The 19,877-nt window shown below is 39.0% G+C and overlaps 1 pseudogene across 1 annotated transcript; it reads left to right on the top strand.

Annotated features, from left to right (window-relative positions):
* The first annotated feature begins 18,135 nt into the window (after nt 1-18,135).
* On the top strand, nt 18,136-19,559 carry LOC147637660 (protein EXORDIUM-like 2 pseudogene; annotated as a pseudogene). The gene has a single exon (XR_015266059.1). The product of XR_015266059.1 is annotated as a protein EXORDIUM-like 2 pseudogene (transcript).
* The last annotated feature ends 318 nt before the right edge of the window (nt 19,560-19,877 follow it).

Raw genomic sequence — 19,877 nt, 5'->3', positions numbered from 1 at the left:
GTTGCAAAGGGTAACAAAAATGGCAAGATGTTTACTTGGGATATGAACATGCCTGAAGTAAAGGCAGCCATGTTTGCAAATGGAACAAGGGGTCATTTGTGGATACTGACATATGGCACAAGTGCATTGGTCATGTGAATATATAGTGAACGACTGAAGTCTATGCAGCAGGTTTGCTGAAGTTTAAGGTTGATGATATGCATAAAGTATGTGAAGCATGCCAGCCTTGTAAGCAGACCAAACATGCTTTCCCACATAAAAATCATGTTAGTGCAAGGCCATTAGAGGTTATACATATAGATGTACGGGGATCGGCCAAGTCTGTAATAATTTCAGGTTGCATGTATTATGTTACATTCATTAATGACCACAGTAGGAAAGTGTGGGTTTACTTCATGAAGGAGAAAAGGGAGGTGATTGCTTACTTTCAAAGATTTAAAGCCTTAGTTGAGAAGGAAAAAGAAATAAAATTCCTGAGATCAAATGGTAGGGGAGAATATTTCTCCAATGAGTTTAGCAATTTCTAGAGAAAGCAGGGAACCAAGAGGCAGTTTCCATGGCATATACATGACGGTGTTGCAAAAAACAAAAATAGGAACATTGTAGAAGTGGCACGTGCCTTGATGGGTTGAAAAGAATATGCCACATTATTTTTGGGTAGAAGTAGTATAGAAACTGTGTACATTATGAATAAAACACCCACTGTAGCTGTTCATGGTATGAGGCCTGAATCGAAGTTTATAGCCATAAGACCAGATGTGTCTCACTTAAAAGTGTTTGGGTGTATTACATATGTGCATGTTCCTGATGAAGTAAGAACAAAGTTGGATCTAAAGGAAGAGAAATGAATCTTTATTAGTTGTGCTATGGACCAAAAAGATTATAGATGTTATAACCCTACCACTCGTGAGATGCAAGTAAGCAGAGATGTTGTCTTTGACGAGATGAGTAGTTGGTATGCACCAATAAAGAAGGCAACAGAAGATGCAGATGTAAGAAGTGTTGTTGCTGTGCCACATGTGGAATAGCAATCACAGGTACTTAGTGGACTTGGAGAGTCCTCTAGCAATGGATCCAATGTTAGCCCATGGTTGGGCAAGTTGAGGACAGAAGAAGGTACACATGTATCACGCAAAGGAAAAGACAAGATAGATCAACCTTTTGTGCCCGATTCGTCAGTAGGTCACTCATATGTGGATGGTGACTCTAGTAGCAGATCTGAACAGAGCCTTGATGAGAAGCTTGGCATTCCATCTGTGGTGGTTACTCCTGGTGTAAGGAGAACCAAGGCTGTTTTGAGGACACTTGGTAGTGATCCAAGTGTACGCATGTCTATGAGGGTTAGGTACCCTATTGAAAGGTTGCGATATGATGGATATACAGCCCATCATTATTCTTACATGGTTAAAGAAATATAGGAAATTGAGCCCACTTGTTTTGAGCAAGAACTTGGAAATGAGGAGATGGTGGCATTGGATGCAAATGCAACATGGGAGTTAGTGTCTTTGCCTAAGGATGGTGGCATTGGATACAAATGTAACATGGGAGTTAGTGTCTTTTCCTAAGGAAAAGAAAGCAATTGGATGTAAGTGGGTGTATAAAGTCAAGCATAACTCTGATGTTTTCCAAAGGCTATGCGTAGGTATAAGGCAAGATTGGTTTCCAAAGGCTATGTGCAGACTTATGGGTGCACAAGGTTTTAGAGATTCATATTCCCATGAGGAAGGGGGAGAGAGGATGAGGTCATTGGCAACCTCAATAGCAGCATGGAAGCGGAATTAAGTATCATTATTGTGGAAAGCTTGGACATATAGCTAGAGATTGCTACAAAAAGCAAAATGATTTGTGGTGGTAGAGTTCAACATGGGAACTATGCATCATCCATCAATGAGAGACATGCAAATCATCTCTTTCCTATAAAACATGTGATGAAGCTATTGGCAAACAAGCTTGTGAATACGTTGGTACACAATGATACATGGGATTTGGTTGAGTTATCAAATGGCAAGAATGTGATTGGTTCTAAATGGGTTGAAATGTAAGTCAGATGGATCCATGGAAAGACATAAGGCAAGGCTAGTCGGCCAAATACTAAACACAAACTCATGGATTGTACTATGATGAGACATTTAGTCCAATGGCTTAAATGGCTACAGTAAGATCTATGATTTCATTGGCCGCATCTAAAGGTTGGAAATTGCATAAAATGGATGTCAAGAATGCCTTCTTAAATGGAGAGTTGCCAGAATAGCTGTATATGGAACAACCACAAGGTTATGCACATCTAGACTATCCCACTTATGTGTGCAGGTTAAAGAAAGCACTTTATGGTTTGAAATAAACACCTAGAGCTTGGAGTGACAAGATAAGCATATACCTTGTTAGCATTGTTTTTCATGTTAGGAATTCAAACTCTTCACTCTTTGTGAAGAAGACACAGAATGGTTTGATAATTGTTATCTATGTGGATGACTTGATAGTCACAAACAATTATGGGAATGATATTGCCGATGTGAAGGCATCATTGAGTAGCGAGCTTGACATGAAAGACTTGGGAGAGTTGAGATTCTTTCTTAGCATTGAGGTTATCAGGACATCACATGGTACTTGGTTGAAGCAAAGGTAATATTATTTGGATATGTTGGTAAAGTATGGTATGACTAGCTACAAGCCTATGGTGGTACCGTTGGAGCAAAATGTCAAACTACGGGTTGATTTAGTTGATGAGTTGCAAGATGTTATTATGTACAAGAAGATGGTTTGGAAACTTGATTTACTTGACTATCACTGGACTAGATTTATGTTATACAGTGGTCCTAATTAGCCAACTTTTTATGCAAAGTCCCAAGAAGCCACATTTGAATGCTATCATGAGAATTATGAGATATGTGATATGTGAAGACCAATCTCCATTATGAGATATGTGATATGAGAATTATGAGATATGAGATATGTGAAGACCAATCTCCATTATGAGATATGTGAATACCACTATCCATTATGGTCTCTTTTAAGAGTATGAGAAAGATGTGAACACATATGCAAATTGGGCAGGTAGTGCTTATGATGACAATAGGTCTATTAGTGGGTATGCATTTAGCTTGGGAATTGTTACTGTGAGTTGGAGCAGTAAGAAGCAACCTATTGTTGATTTATCTAGTATAGAAGTTGAATATAAAGATGCAACTATGGTATAGAAGTTGAATATAAAGATGCAACTATGGCTACATTTGAAGTGGTATGGTTGAAAAAGTTCTTTTGGTGATTGGGGATAGCATTATATGGTTTTGTTGTCATACATTGTGATAATATGAGTAGTGTTCAATTGGGGCCAATAATCTGATATATTATGCACATACCAACATTAGGGCCAAAAACATTAAAAAAAAGGGGCCGCATTTTAATCATTTATACTGGATTTGGATTAAGCTTTAGAAAAATAGAAACACAACATTCAACCACAAATATGATATTGGGTGTCATATCCAATTTTCACTAACTTCACTAGTTTTGGCTATTTTACACCACTTTAATGTAATATGGCTCAGCTATTTCAACTTCACTTTAGTGGGTTTGAACTTCAAGGGCCTTCCCCACGTACCAAATGCCAGTACTTCAAAAAATAAAATTTTGAAATTAGGTTCCCCTCACATTGAGTCATACATTTAAGTAAATGCATTTCAAATTTCCTAGTCTACCATGACTACACCTTGTTCTCATCGTCTTTTTGCATCATCCTCTGCTCTATTCATCATCTAATAATGTCAAGATAATGGTCTAACCCGAGGCGCACTCATCCTTCACAATGCTAAAGATGATCAGGGTGTGTGGCAAGGTATAATCTTCAAATTAAATGATTGGGTAACTATGTAACCATCATCCAAAGCCCTCATAAGATAAAAAATCAAAGAAGAGGCTTACTACAATACCATTGGAATGAGCGTATCTTGGAATTCAAGATAGCAAAAGATGGGTGGAAGTCAAAGGTGCAACATGTGTACACAATAAGAGACATGCACATGCATCCTTCTACTCCAGCATCTACATTACAAGCTCATTGTAAGATATTTTTGTAATTTAATTTATGTTATTTATGATTCTACGGTTTATTTACATGTGTTGTATATGTGATAGATGTTTATCTATCAACAAGCATTGAGTGGCAACTTGTGGAGTCATTCATCGTCGGGACTTTCAAAGCTATGCATGCTGATCTTGGGAAAGTATTATTTTTAGAACAACCATCTTCTTTTCTCATTGTGATAAGCAGATATTTTTATACAGTGCTAAGTATATTGTCCCTACAAGACCAAAAGCTTATGGAAGACTAGAGAGTTTTCCTATACCAAGGCTAAATTCATTAGATTGGGATTTTCTAGAAAAAGGTACTTTATTAGCATTTAAATCCAAGATTGTCTTGGATATTGAAAAGTCTATGAAAGTACGAAGGATTTCTAAGAAGATTAGGCTATCATGGTTTATACCTCTCCATGTATTTGTGACATGTTTTCAAGAAGCAAACATGAAGAGGACAAAAGCAATGTGGCTGTCTACATATGTATCTGAGTCTGACTTGGATAATACAATCAGAGTAGAACGAAAAGTGAATGAAATCATCCATAGGGGTGATATTATAGAATGTAATTCTTGCATTGCTTATGTGATGATGACACATAACACCTCTCGACAAACCTTGTACATCAGCTCAGAGAATAGACAATAAAAAAAGTGTAAAGGGACTTGGATGCCATTGGATTCAGAGTGCAGTATGACCTAATGATCAACTTGAGTGACGATAACAACAGAGTTGTCCCTGTAAAGAATATAGACTAATAAATAAGAAACCCATCATTGAAAAAGTGGAAAATGGAGCAAATCTGACCTGATGGAAATATGGAGGAGCGCAAAGAACAATCCATTCTTAACTAATTGTTCTCAAATGCACCGTCTTTCCATCTAGTCAGATTTTATCCATTTTTCACTTTTTCAATGATGGGTTCCATATTTGTATTGATGTCGATAAAAGTCTTTATATTGATGCAAATAACGTGATCAACATTGAGAGAATAGAGAGCTCTTACCATATGGAATGATGGAGCACATAGGAGAATCCAAACGCCACCGTTGGTTTGACTCGTGTTGTCTTTTTTAAAGCAATTGGAGCCAAGGCAAAGGCTTTCCAAAGCAATTGGGGACAAGGCAAAGTAATTCTGAATAAAAGCAAGGCAATTAGAAAGGTGAAAGATGGCACGATAATAGAAAATAGTGATGAACTAAAAGTAGGACTTGCATTGTCTTTCCATGCAGGGGGAAAATTTTAAAAAGATCAACTCATTCATTTATAGGCTGCCAGGCGATGACATGGTTGTACGAGCCACGTGTACTCCATATTGACACGTGGCATGAAATCGGTGGCCATATGTGTGTCGTACTAACACGCGGCATTATACCAGTGGCCACACATGTCATGATTTCCATGTGGCCACATGTGTGGCACGTGTTTCGCACGTGTGGAGGTACGCCGCCTAGCTCACACGTGTAAATCATATGGACCTCACACCTTTATAAATATGTCGAGGTGATTTTTAATATTTTTTTGTTTGGCAAATTCTCCGATCGCTCCAATTCCTTCACTCTTCCCTAGTTTCCCCAATTACCCTTGTTCTCCCACTCCCAATTGCTCTAGTTTCCCTTGTTGCCCTAGTTTCCCTACTAATAGAAACACGGCGCAATACAGAACGTCCAAGTAGAAAGGAGTCATCTTATCACACCGTACTTCTAGAGGGTTTTAGGGTCCTTTAATTTCCAGATCAATTTGGAGATCACTTACAAGGCTCCTTCAACATCTTCTTGTGACAGTACAGGGTTGTGGAAAGATTGTGCATATATAGGGTTCCAACTACAATGGATTCACAAAATTGCGTCATTCTTCCAAACCTCAAAAACCAGCTATTTTTTAAATTTTTAGCTTATATAGTTATTTCAATACATCTTGAAATGGGTTCAAGTGATGAAGGCATTCCTATGGTAGAGGAAACCCCTGTAAAGAAGCTCTTTGACTTTCCTCAAGAGCAGCAGGTGCACAAGACTTGTTTGTATCTTATAGGGAATCCTTCAATGTTAGTTTTGACTTGTGTTCAGTCATTGATCATTTCAAGGTGTACTATGAAGATGAACTGGAAGCTTTCCTTGGCTTGAATGCTAATGGTGTTGTAGTTATTGATGGTGGAAAATTTGATCATCTCAATAGTTTGGCAAATGCATGTTTGGAAAAGACCAGATTGTGAAGAAATATGATGTAGTTCAAGAGCATCTGAAGGTCACTATGAATCCATGCAGCCTACATAATAGAAAGTGCAGGCTCCTACAACATCATATAGCGTTCCTTTTCTATCTACATGCACAAGTAGGTATAGAAGATTCGAGAAAGAGCAATCCTAACACTTATGTTGTGCAGTTTGTGTTATTTCTAGGTGATATTGAAAATCAAGAATAAATGAATGATCGTAGATAAGGAACAAGAAGAAATATTGAGTAAAGATTTTGATGCTGCAGATTTCAAGGCAAGTTTAATTTTACCAGAAGAAAACAATGTTCTTATAGAGGTTTCAAAGAAAGATATCACTCTCCCATGCCTTCTATCCTTCCCACTCAAGGACAAGGATTTTTTACTACTTACAAATATCCAAAAACTCTTAAATTTGTCTTGGATTAATAGCTAATGGATGTCAAGTTGCCTCTGATTTTTTAGACCTAGATGAAGTGGATGAATTTTTAGTGCTTGATACAAAAGCATCAAGGAGAATTTTTGTTGATGCACCTAGAGCTATAGAGATGTGCTATAAAAAGATTGAAGAATAAGCAAACACTCTTCCCACAAAAGAAGAGTTTTTGGCTATTCAAGAAAGCATGGGAATCTCCAATATGGGAAGGGAGAAACCAAAGACTCCATGCTTAGAAGAAGAGATGCCTCCACAAGGTTCACTTGACTTGTGGGAGGATAGGAGACTTGTTGAAGATGAGAACAAAAAGGTAATATAAGAATAAATTCAAAATCTATTTTTTCAAGATATTATTTTTGTAAAGATAATTACATTTTTTTCTCTTTGCATCTTGAGATAGCAGACGAAGATGGGTTCCTCGGCCGAGGTCGAGGTACACATACTTTTGTTGGTAGAGATTTAGCCCTCGGCCACTATATTTCAAGGATACCTCCAAGCGTGTTGATCATTTACCATTCAAAATATTCAAATGATCCATGCATTCCATTGATGGCCTTAGAAGTTTTGTTAGCATACTTAGGATATTCAAAGATACAGCATAACATAGAAAAGATCATGTTGATGGAGAAGATAGAAGTTTTATGTATATTTGGATATGGACCAGGGTTGTGCGCATCAAGGGCAGGGTATTTTTTGTTTTATACAGCTTATGCTAAGGCAATTCCTAATTTGAATATTTGTTCCCTTGGAGGCTATCAAATGACAAAAGTTACTAAGGTATAGAGGCAAACTACCCGAAGAAGATGAGGTTAAACAAGTATCCAAAGAGGACTACCCTGAAAAGGAGGGTCAATAACTACCCAAAAAAACCCGAAAAGGAGAGCAATCTCGTTTGAGAAAGAGAAAAGGAAGAAGAATGGAAAAAGAAGAAGACTTTTTTAAAGAAGTATTTCTCTACTTGTATTGAAATTTTTTCTATTACATAGTATTTGTCTTAAAGCATAGAAATTATTGGTAGTGTTTACTGCTCATTTAAAAGCAAACACTTTCTTCAAAATTTTGTATGATTTGCATCACCATGACTTTTTCTCCATGTCAATCTCTATCCTGCATAGAGATACGATTTATTGAGCATGATGAATGTTTATAATATATTGATGTTAATAATAACAACTATATTTTTATGTGGTATAAACTAACCTGGATTTTAAGAATTACACTGTATCATTGCATTTGTCTTTGGTAGAATGTGTTGAAGAGCTCTCGTAATAATGCATTTGTTTTTGTTTTCCCACCACCGCGTCAAGTTATACGAAAATAGTTAATACATGCGGCATAGTGTGATTGTTCCATGCCTTGAGTACTCCATACAGCAAACAGGCCCTTGGTTCTTCACAAAGTATGGGCCATGTGCAAACAAAATATGCTTCACATTGAAAAAATAACATATGAATAATCGATTTATGCCATTAATTAGTCAGTGCACAAATTACAAAAAGAAAAAACTCTTACTAAGTAGAAGGTTATGTCCTTGTTCCCCCACGCAGCTTAAATTATTTTCACAAGCATCTTGATTGCTATCTCAAAGTGACTTGCATAATTGCCTTCAGTGGTTTTCTTACGTAAGAGTTTTATAAAATTATCAAGCCATTTCTAGACTCTAATACAAAGCTTTCTCATCCTTATATCACTAGCTTGGTTACTTGTGTGCTTGCATAAAGCCTTCCAACATTCCCATACTGTTGTAACTTGTTTGTTCTCATAGTTTGAGAAGAACCTCCTAGCTTTGGCTCCTCCCATTGACACATCTTCTAGAACATCACTAGTGGTACCTAAATACTTTTCATCCTTTTTAATTTGCACATGTCCACCATGAAAGCCCATGTTAGAGAGTAATATCTCACATTGCTCTAAACATGCATCTGATAGTTCTGATGACAAAATGGAATGAGCATAATCAAGATGAAGCTTTAATAGCTTATCTAATATTCTAATTTTTGCATGTAAAGTACGAATGTGAACACTGTCTAGCTTTATAGGAAGTATGGGATACCAATTGGGATCCTCATGCACAATACAAGGTTCACCCTTGACTTTCCCTGGCTCCTGGTCTTTGATTTTCCTTTACCCTTGGTTTGGTCTTTATCACTAGTTACTTTCTTTGTCATGCCTCTGGATGGAGGCTTCATAGAATCCATTGTTGGGTTGTACCATTCTAGATTGTTCATGCCTGCCATGCAATAAAGGCATGGGTTTACTGATCTAGGACCACCACACACCCCATACATGCACTTTAATGCTTTTAAGTTGGCACTCATGTGCCATTCAACTGTAAATTTTCCTACCCCATCCACCACAAGCTTCTCATCTTTATTATGTGCATCAATGATGCTTGGAATGAGTTTCATCTAGAAAAACAATTTGAGAGTATCATGACTCTCATCTAGCACTGCAGCTGCCCCTAGGTACGATAGTTCCATCTCTAACTGTGGCACTAATGGCTAGTCTCCCTCACCTTGGGCATAATTTAAAGCTTTGTTCATCAGTCCTATACTGATTCTTTCTGTTTTTTTATTTTTGAGGATCTGTGCCTCATCAAGCTTGATTAAAAAAATAAGATTACCCTCACAGTCCTCTATTGTGCACTGATAAAACTTCACCATGCCAGGCTAATTAGACCCTTATAATGTCTATAAATATGTTATTATACATGTCATACTTGAATGTTGATTTCTTTTTCTATGGCTTCTCTATAGGCATTAAACCGTCAATGTGTTTGTATTCACCTATAAACCCTAGAATAGCCAAATTTTGTTGGTGTCATGCCATTACTATAGTATGTGGTTGGGGTAAGCCGACCACATGAAGACGACAAGGCGACAAGGCTTCATACCTTGGATGAGTAGCTGTGATATGGCTTTGTATCCCTTCCTGGTTATTGAAACCTTGTCTCGCAAGCCTCCACCACCTCATCAAGCTTGACCAAGTCATGAAAGTCATTGCAAACTTCCTTCACTACCCTCCTTCGAAGCCCTGTACACTCTGAGAGCTTGAGCATTTCAATCAAGTCATTGTTTTTAATAGCAAACTTGATTATAGCAATTCTATCTAGAGGATTATCCAAGCAAAAACCTCCCACACTATTCATGTAGCTTCGAGGAAGCTTCATCCATTTCTTCTTAGCACCCCCATGTGTTGCTAGGCATGGAACACTCTTAAATTGTCTAGATCTCACTCTTAATCCAAAAAGAGTACTTTTTAGTTAGGTTTTTTGGAGTGCATGTTCCTCTAAATTCTTGTTAATTTGTCTTAACTCTATAACCTCTTCCTAAGATGATTGAAGTAATCTTTCTAACTTATTTACATGTTGAGTTTGTGCGATTACAATGTCTTCTAGCCCTTTAATAGATTGCTTATATACACCAAGCATAGTTTCAGCCATGTGTATGTGTTGATACTAGAAAATAGAAGCTTGATTATTCAATCTTGAGCAGTATCCAAATAAGCCTTCTCTACCATCTCCAATGAATCAAACAAGATCATGTAAAAAAGTAATAAATGATGGAGGCTTACCAGTTGATGGGTCAAGAGGGTATAGACCTCCTTGAACCCACAAATCTACATATGTGTCTTCCCTTCTGCACGTAGTCTTTGAGCTTCAGCCTCATCATGTAGAGCTTATGATGAATTCTTCTCCATGTGCAATAGTCTTTATCAAGTACCAAGTTGATATGGTGTCTTTTCTTTGAGTGTGGATCAACCTTTAGAGTTGCCCATAACAGTAAAAATGATTCAAAGAGAAAGCAAGAGATGGCGAGGAGAGGAAAAAAGATAGTAAAAAGAAAAGAGAGGGAAAACTCACATCATGCCCTATGTGAGAGAGAAGTATGATATGGATTCAAATATTTGAAATAAGCCTATTTTAGAAAACATGTACTAAAGTAGGTAAGACCGTCGCCAAGAATAGGTGAATTAAAGACACTATAGATACGTGATGGATGCCATATTAAAGACACCCTCCTCTAAATATAGGTAAAAGAGATGCATTTAATATAGCTATTTGTCTCTACTATTTTAGTTAAATCACTTTGATTAAGAAAGTTAATCCAATCCTTACATGGCCTTTTTTCCATTTTTGGCCCTAATGAACACATAGAGGTCAACTATCCTAAATGGCCATGTTACGTGGCCAAGTGTGTGAACACTATTATTAGAGATAGTGTCTGTTGAGATAGAATATAAGTGAATGAGAATAAAGAAGATCATGGTGCTTCACTATGTGTGTCTAATGGATTAATGAGAGAAAATTAGGGCTTACCCTTGCATACATGTCTCTCTCCCTATTCTTTTTTCAGAGGCCAGGGTACCTGGATCTTTTCATGTCACATGCCATGAGGATAACACTTGGTTAGCTCAGGGTCTCATCCCACAACCTTAAGATTGAGGCTAGCAGAGGAACATGGATCCCTAGAGAGATCAGACTCTATAGATTATTCCATGGAGCAGTAGAGTCTGAGGAGAATTATACTTATTAGTGCTGAGTTTATTATGAGATTAGGGGGAGATTCCATTGCCTATTCAGAGAGGGGTTTAGGCCATTATCTTGGGTTCCATCTGGAGAACTAATGACAAAAACTTACTATTTAGAGATCATCAATGCCCACCCATCTTAGTCTACCATCACCAACTTTTTTTCCCATAGGGATGAGGACAAATTGATAAGGCCACCACAGTAGTAACGGTGAGGGGCCCACCATCTCACCCCTCACTTGTAGTTACCTTGCCTTATGCTAGGGCACTTTGGAGAGCCAAAATGACCTCACCCTATGCTCACCAGCCCTAAATTGATAAGTATCCATGGAGCATCTATAGTTGCTACCTTGTTCTTGTAGATCTAGGGGCCCTTCTCACCCCCTCACCGATGTTGGACATCCTTTATGGACCCCTACCACACATAGATGGATAGCTCCCTCTCCACACTCACACCCCCATATCCTCTACACCCACTTTTTTATTCATGATAATGAGGATGGTGATCCTCCATGATGAGGATGATGATCAATACATAGCTACATTTACCTAGGGATTAGTGTTAGTTTTATGTTGTCTTTTTTTTCCCATTGACAAGATTCCATGGACACATTGTACACGTTTTGTCTCATAGATGCATTGGGTCTTTTGCAAGATGTTACATATGTATCTTCTTCTTCTTCTTCTTCTTCTTCTTCTTCTTCTTCTTCTTCTTCTTCTTCTTCTTCTTCTTCTCTCTCTCTCTCTCTCTCTCTCTCTCTCTCTCTCTCTCTCTCTCTCTCTCTCTCTCTTTGTTGAATGGACAAGGCAATAAAATCCATTATGAGTGGGTCACTTCAACAGTTACTTTTTCGAATCAATCAATTAAGCTTAAGGGTGCAAGATTAATATTATGTTGTTAATAAATGAAGAAGTTTTATTCATTAGCATTTGCATGTTTTTGGGATCTTTAATACACTGATAGAGGACTCCTCTATCCTCTCATCACACAACATATGTTGATAATAATGAAAAGAGAATGAAAATTACATCATTCAATATTGGCATTGAAGTATATTGTTATTTTAAGTGAAAATTTGGCTGGGGAAGGAAAAAACGTTTATTGATATAAAGAGTGTAGAAGGTCCATCATCACTTAATCATGAGGTTAATAAGCTATCAACATCTCCATTTCTATCGGGATTAAATCCTTATGATAATTCTCCCATGAGGGGTGTCACAAACATCATTCCTTTGATAATAGAGAATCAAAGAAGCAGTGTTTTAAAGATACACATAATTGGTTTGGTTTCAAACCTTATTTTGGATTACGTTGGGAATTAAATGTGTAATGGTGTTTTAATACATCATGTGTTACAGTATTTTAATTATTTAGGGTGCTACACAATGTGATTGGAACTAATGTTAAAGCCACTTGCATTGGGGAGATACCCAAGTGCAGTACCCATGTGTAGAAGGTTGGAGCCCCTCAAGTTGGGGAGATTGTACCCAATACTTTTGTCTCTGCCTTTTATTGTGTCGTGCACTTCATCTTCTTTTTCCCTTCTCTTATTCTTGAGTAATTTAATTTAAACCAAGGTCTATGAATGATTTTATTATTTGTTAAATTTAATCATATGTGTGTGTCCTCTCTACTTTAATGTTTCAAATAAAAGGAAAAATGATGTATTAGAGACCATATTAGGAAAAAAGAGAGATTCTTTATTCAATAGCAAGATTAATTCTTACTTTCTTGGCCATGAGCTCCAGATAGTTGTCTTCTTACAAGAGGGTGAACACGTTCTTGAAGATGGGATCCTTCTCTCCCACGAAGGCACTGATCCAAGTTTCCACGATAATAATTACCTATGAGAGCCTTCAACTTAGGCTTCTTATGCTATATATGATGGATGAGGTACTCTAATGGCCTCTAAGAAATTTTTCTCAAAGTGACAAGAGAGTGGCGAGATGGCTAGGCCTTAGGCATTCTCTCGAACTAGGCTGGCATGCATATTTGTTGCCCCTTGTATGCAACTAGGAGGGCATGTTGCATGAGGCTTTTGGTATCTTACAACCACATGTCTAGCCTATATAGAATATGGCATAGCGAAAAGAGATAGCAAGACAATGCAATAGATACACAATGGAGAGAATTTAAAAGTTTGATTATACCAAAGTGGTACAAGTGATAGTGTTGTCCACCCGTGCGCTCTCAAGTAGAGCTTAGATGGCGATCTAGACAAACTCTAGATGGAGTATGTACGAAGTGTAGAAGGGGGTGGATACTCACAAGCATTGGATTTCTTAGCTCATGGCAACCATGTCCATATATAGTACTATAAGTGATGTGATAGACGTGTATACAATGAGGGTGGCTACATTGCATAGAAACGGTCACCGCCCGTGTATCAAGAACGCAGCCCACCGACCATCGCCCACTAATGATGGACCTGGTATCCGAGGGAATATTCTATGGAATATTCCTCATACCGTTGTCGGGGCGATGCCCCGGACCCCAGCTAACACTCGTACCCCTGACCATCTCCTAACCATCATCAATGGTCACAATAATGACCCCATCGATGTCTAAGCCAGGGTTCCCACTAAAGACATATGCACCATGGCTACTCCTCATCATAATGGGGGCCTAACAAATGTGCATTATATATCAAAGTGAGATACATCCTAAGAGGCGGGCATTGAGTGTATACTAACATAGCCCTCATATAACATGCATCTCAAGGTTGTCAAAAATATAGGAGCTTTCACATTTTTTCTAAATTATTGCCTTTCCATGCATGCATTCGATCCACCCACATGGAGCCCCATGCGTGCATCTTATCAACAAAAAACATTACCAAATCCAATATCCTTTTAGGTATCCTTAAACTTTCCCTTCTACCCTATCCTTAATAAGCATAAATTATTCAACACTCTTAACATTGGTGAAACCAATTTAGAACCCTATGATCTTCTACCCTATCCTCACAACAAGCACACATTATTCAACACTCTTAACATTGGTGAAACCAATTTAGAACCCTAAGACCTTTGGTTATAAATGCTTTGGTCTAAAAGGCCATTGACAGTTAGCTACTACAAGATGTGTTTACATGAACTGGACTAGTTATATTGTGGATAACTTCATGGTTGGACACATCATTAGTAGCTACATCCAATTGGGCTTCAACATTGTGGGCATCATTCGCTTGGCCATCAACTATTCTAGTGACTCCATTGTAAGAAGCATCATCAACTTCTTCATTTAATGGTAAAACATTATTCATAAAACTGCTACTTTCTTTAAAAAAAATGCATAATGGTAAAACATTAAACATGTCATAACAACTGTGCAACTTGGTTTACCCATTAATTATAGAACTACTAATTTCTTCTTCTTTTTTTGCATAAAGACCATATTGTGGAGAGTTTGGGAAAATCCCATTACTTTGGGAATTTCCTTTTCAATATACTTTTTGGTGTGCCTTGAGTACACCACTTCCAAAGTTGTCAAAGAATGTGGATTTAGAACCTAATCTTCAAGAGCTTTCCACCGATATGTCACATGAGGGGGTTTTGAGAAAATCTTAAAAAGGTTCATCATGCCTCCCCTTTTTGATCTTGCAAAATGGGAATTGGGATTTTTCCAAACTCCCTAATATGGCCTTCATAGCGTTATAACATTAAACAAACTCAAACATGTGTCAAATGTGTTATGGGTAAAAGTTGTGGCAACAACTATGAATCTCCAAAATAGAAGTGCAACTAGAGCATCTCTTAATATATAACACCTAAAGTGGCTTTCACAAGAGTAAAATGCCTAATATTTTTAATTGAAGTGTGTTTGGATGTATTAAGGATGCACTTCGTATTCCAAATGTAGAAAGGAAAAAGTTAGACAACAAATTAGAAAGTGTATGTTTATTGATTATGGTGTCAAACATAAGGATTATAAATTATGTAACCCTAACACTAAATTAGAAAGTGTATCTTTATTGAATATGGTGTCAAACACAAGGATTATAAATTATCTAATCCTCACTAAATTTTTTTTCTTATGAAGAAATGTTATTTTCAAAAAATACCCAAATGAAATTATTAGTGATGCTTGTGATTTTAAGATTTAAGTCCTATCATCAAAGATTTTTTAGGTATAAAGAAAGAAAATATTTCATCCATCAACACAAATGAAATTATTGAGAAAACCACACATGTGGGGCATGCAACAGTTTGACACATGGCAGTATAGAAGCGTGTGTGCCAATACGGTCACACGTGCTTAGCACGTGTGATGTGACGTATATCCACCACATGGCAAAACATTCCAAATCCACATGGCAATATGATCACTTTCTATAATACCATATACATGCTGGTTTTTTTCACATTTCTTTTGCCAGGTGGTGGAAGGACGACGCAAATAGCACTAGATCACAGCAGCAAAGGTAGAGAGGAATCGCACCATCCTTTCGTCCGGCCCTCGTTTTCTTCTCACAACCCTCAAATTCTTGCCATTATCAATATATCTTGCTCACATCACTGAGCTTTCTATATCTCTTGCTCATAGCACTCAACTTTCAGATCTTGACCTCTTGTTATCGTCAAAATATCTATGGGAGAACTCAGTCATCAAAACTAGTTGCTCATAGAAGTAAGGCGCCATATCAACAAACCTATGTCTAGCCACAAGGTTCATTTCCGTGCCTTGTTTTGTAATTTGGACATCAAATTCCTACTTGCTTACATATTAGGCATCAAATTCATGCATTCTTGCATATTAAGCCCTCTAGAAGGATGGCGCGATTTTAGCAAAGGGTCTTCTTAAACTTCTTAAATCGCACCATCCTTCTATGACATAAAATCTTCATTAACATCTAGTTTTCTTGTGTCTAATTTTTAATAGATGGCTAGCAAGGAAGGTTGGAACAGGTCTAGGTTTGGCAGAGAAAGCAACAACAAGTGAAAGTAAAAGAAGTGGATCAACCAGCATACGAATGCCACAAAGAGATAAGGAAGGCCCAAAAACATGTTGATCTTCTCATCCCTAGGTTTACATTCATGAGAATTGTAAGACAGATTTGTGATGATTGGAAGCTTGGAATTAGATGGGCCTCCGATTTGAAAAGCTCTTATATCCTATACCACACTGACTGATTATAGGCCATTCAGTATCTTAAATGTGCCACGAGCCAAGAAACCCAAGGATGCAGGTATAAATATTGAAGATATTACACATGAGAGGGATACTAGAACTGCAGATAATGCCAAGACTGAGAAGGATAAAGATAAGATATCGTCTAAGGAAGATAAGAAAATTGAAGAAGAAAGAATAATAGAAGAGAAGCTACTAGATCTTGAGAAGAAGAACCTTAAAGATTTGAAGGATGTACCTTGACAACTTGTTCAAGTGAAAGATTTTGATGATGGTTTAGAGAGTACCTTGATATAGCACCATCAGATATATATATATATGTATATGTTGGCAGAGAGAAACCGAGAAATAAATGTTATAGTGATCTTGATATCTCTCAAGTATGCAAAGTATGTAATGGATGTTTACTTGTCAAGAAACACAAAGATGCTTGACAAAGATTTGTACATATACATAAGGACTATGCGTCCGTCATGATTCTCTATAGTTGTGTGTTTGAGGCCATGTACAACTGGACACATTCTAACATTTTGGGTGAGTGATGATCATGTTCTACGTATCTTGCTAGCATTATAGCAAAGTATCTTTTAAAGTTATAATAGAGCTTTTGTTGAGAACACTCTAGGTGTGAACTACCTCTCTAGTTAGAGTCAAAAGATAGGGTTTGGTGCCATAAAAGGATATTTTACTTGGTGGCTTATATGTATCATTCATAATACAATCATCTTGTATTTGCCTAATTTGCTCTCTCTTGTGTGCTCAAGCTTCATCTTCTCTCTCTTCTTCTCACTCCTCAATCATTGAGAGATTTCATCCTCCGTAGCTCCATGATTGAATACATATGATTTGCCAACAACACCTTGATTTTTAAGGAAAGCTTAATGTTGGATTGTGGGCATAGAGGTGCTTGCAACAATTCTCCTTTCTTTTTTGTTCTTGAGCTCGCTGGCAAGGGTTCCTTTGAGAAAAAATGTTGGATTGTGGGCATAGAGGTGCTTGCATCGACAATTCTCCTTTCTTTTTTGTTCTTGAGCTCGCTGGCAATAGTTCCTTTGGAGAAAAAATGAAGTCTTTTCACCAAAAGAGCCCATTAGAACTCTATATGCATAATTGGAGAGAATAGGGGCCCACTGCTTACATAAGCGTAAGTTTCCCGATTTAAAATCAAAAATCCCGATTGGAATTCCAAATTATTAATCTTAAGAAATAAAATTTGTACATTTTAGTTATAAATCCACACATTTGTATGATTTCTCGTGATTTTCAAGTCTCAATCCTGTTAAGCCTAAGCATTGCCTTTAATGAAAAAACATTTTTTTTCGAGTAGCGGCCGGCGGGAGGTGTTCCTTGTCCCGTGCCCGGCGCTGCGGACTTTAACTCGAGAGCCGGACAACTGTCACCGACCACGCCTCGAACAGTCTGAAGGCTACACCGATTGACGGTCATTTACCGACACACCACAGGTGAGCACTGAGACTGTGACCAGCGCGCCGCGCGCCCGTCGTAGGAAATTTCAATTTAACGTGGTCCAATGGGACTCTGCCATGTGGATATGCAAGGTGCTGGGTCCCACTCGCGTTGGCGCGCAAAGCACAAACGACTAGGGGAGCTCCGAGCGACCCACATGCACATGCGCGATTCGGGGATCATACATATCACGAGACACTGTGGGGTCCTTGTTGACGCCCTTTACAGTCCTACTGTGCTCTTTGAATGCGATAGAACCATCACCTGCCTGGTGGCCTTCCTTGCTAACAACCAGCACCTGCACATGCTAAGAGGTTGGTCCTATGCTCTTCCTCGACACGAAAGCCTCTCACTAGTTCACCCATCGCCATTGTAACTTCTAGCCTCCCTGGCTCCAGTTTTTTATAAAGGATCGGAAGAAGCGGCTGGCTCTCCCAACCACTGCCTACAGCATGGCTGCCTCTGCCCACGCTACCTGCAATGGTTCCCTCTTCGCCACCCTCCTGTTTTTGTTAGTGCCTGCCTTCTTCCACCACCCTCTATCTTGCCTCGCTGCCAAGCCCCATGCCCTCAACCTCTTCTCCCAAAGCCTCGCTTTGGTTACCCCCCCTCCCCTTCTCTTGCCCTACCGCAATGGCCCTGTTTTGTCCGGACAAAAGACCCTGGACGTCTACCTCATCTGGTATGGCGACTTCTCGCCTTCCCAACAGTCCATCGTGGTCGACTTCCTTCAGTCTTTCTCGGCGCCCGCCGTTGGCAACAACTCCGGCCACGCTGTGAGCCTTTGGTGGTCTACGACAGCCGGATACAAGGACTCCTTCGACAGCTCCGTCGTCGACACAGTCCGCCTGGCCGGCCAAACCTCCGATGCCAAATACTCCCTGGGAAAGACCCTTAAGCCTATGGACATTGAGAATCTGGTCCTGCATTACATCCACGCCAAGCTGTTCCCCAGCAGCTCCAAGGCCATTTACACCGTTCTCACTGCGGCCGATGTGTACGTGGATGGCTTCTGCCTCAACTCATGTGGCTTCCATGCCTACACATTTCCGTCCGCGGCTACGGACGACAAAATGCTTCCCTACGCGTGGGTGGGGAACTCAGCCACACAATGTCCGGGCCAATGCGCGTGGCCATTCGCCAACGCCCACTTCGGCCCGCAGACGCCGCCCCTTCGCCCGCCCAATGGCGATGTGGGCATCGATGGGATGATCATTAATCTGGCCACCGTGCTGGCTGGCGCTGCCACAAACCCGTTCGATACAGGCTATTACCAGGGAGACGCCGCCGACCCTTTGGAGGCCGTATCGGCGTGCACGGGTATATTCGGCAAAGGAGCCTACCCCGGCTATCCGGGCGAGCTTCTTACACACTCGACCACGGGCAGCAGCTTCAACGCCCACGGTGTGAACGACCGTAGGTTTCTCATTCCAGCAATGTGGAACCCCGCCTCTCTCAACTGCATGCCACTCTAAACCAAGCATCCTATGTTAGTCACACACATCATAACACATTGCTGGCTTTTGGCGGATGCCATTTCCTATATTATGTCATTGCATTTTTTTGACACTATAAGCTCCCCACACCTCTTGTACTGTGAGTTTTTCCTAATTATAAGGTGCCACTATATCTATACCAATGAAACTTGAAGAATGTTTATCGAGAAAGATCGTGTCCTTGAATTTTTGCAAATGTACTTCTGTTTGAAGCCTCTTCAACTTTTTTTTCCTTCTGCAAATCGACATGTAGATCCAGCCGAGGGCAGAGATCCCACATGTGGAGATCAAGCGGGGTGCGAATTCGAAAGCGCCCCCTCATCGAGTAAACGCTTCAACTATTTTGTCATATGATTTTCTTGCCCTAGTTTTGCATCTGTGCTAAATTTGCATCTTCTAGATCATCTCAAAGAAACAATAAGGTTTACTTGTGAAAGAGCTACAAGGAAAAATCGGCATGTCTCATAGGGCCTCGAGGAAAAATCAAAATGTTTGTAAATTTATTTTAAAGAAACAAGAAGGTTTACCTAT

This window comes from Cibotium barometz, chromosome 6, assembly GCF_041138505.1.
Source record: "Cibotium barometz isolate CiBa-2024 chromosome 6, ASM4113850v1, whole genome shotgun sequence".
NCBI lineage: Eukaryota > Viridiplantae > Streptophyta > Polypodiopsida > Cyatheales > Cibotiaceae > Cibotium > Cibotium barometz.
Note: the sequence above shows the minus strand (reverse complement) of the source record. Positions and strands in the feature narration are given on the sequence as shown.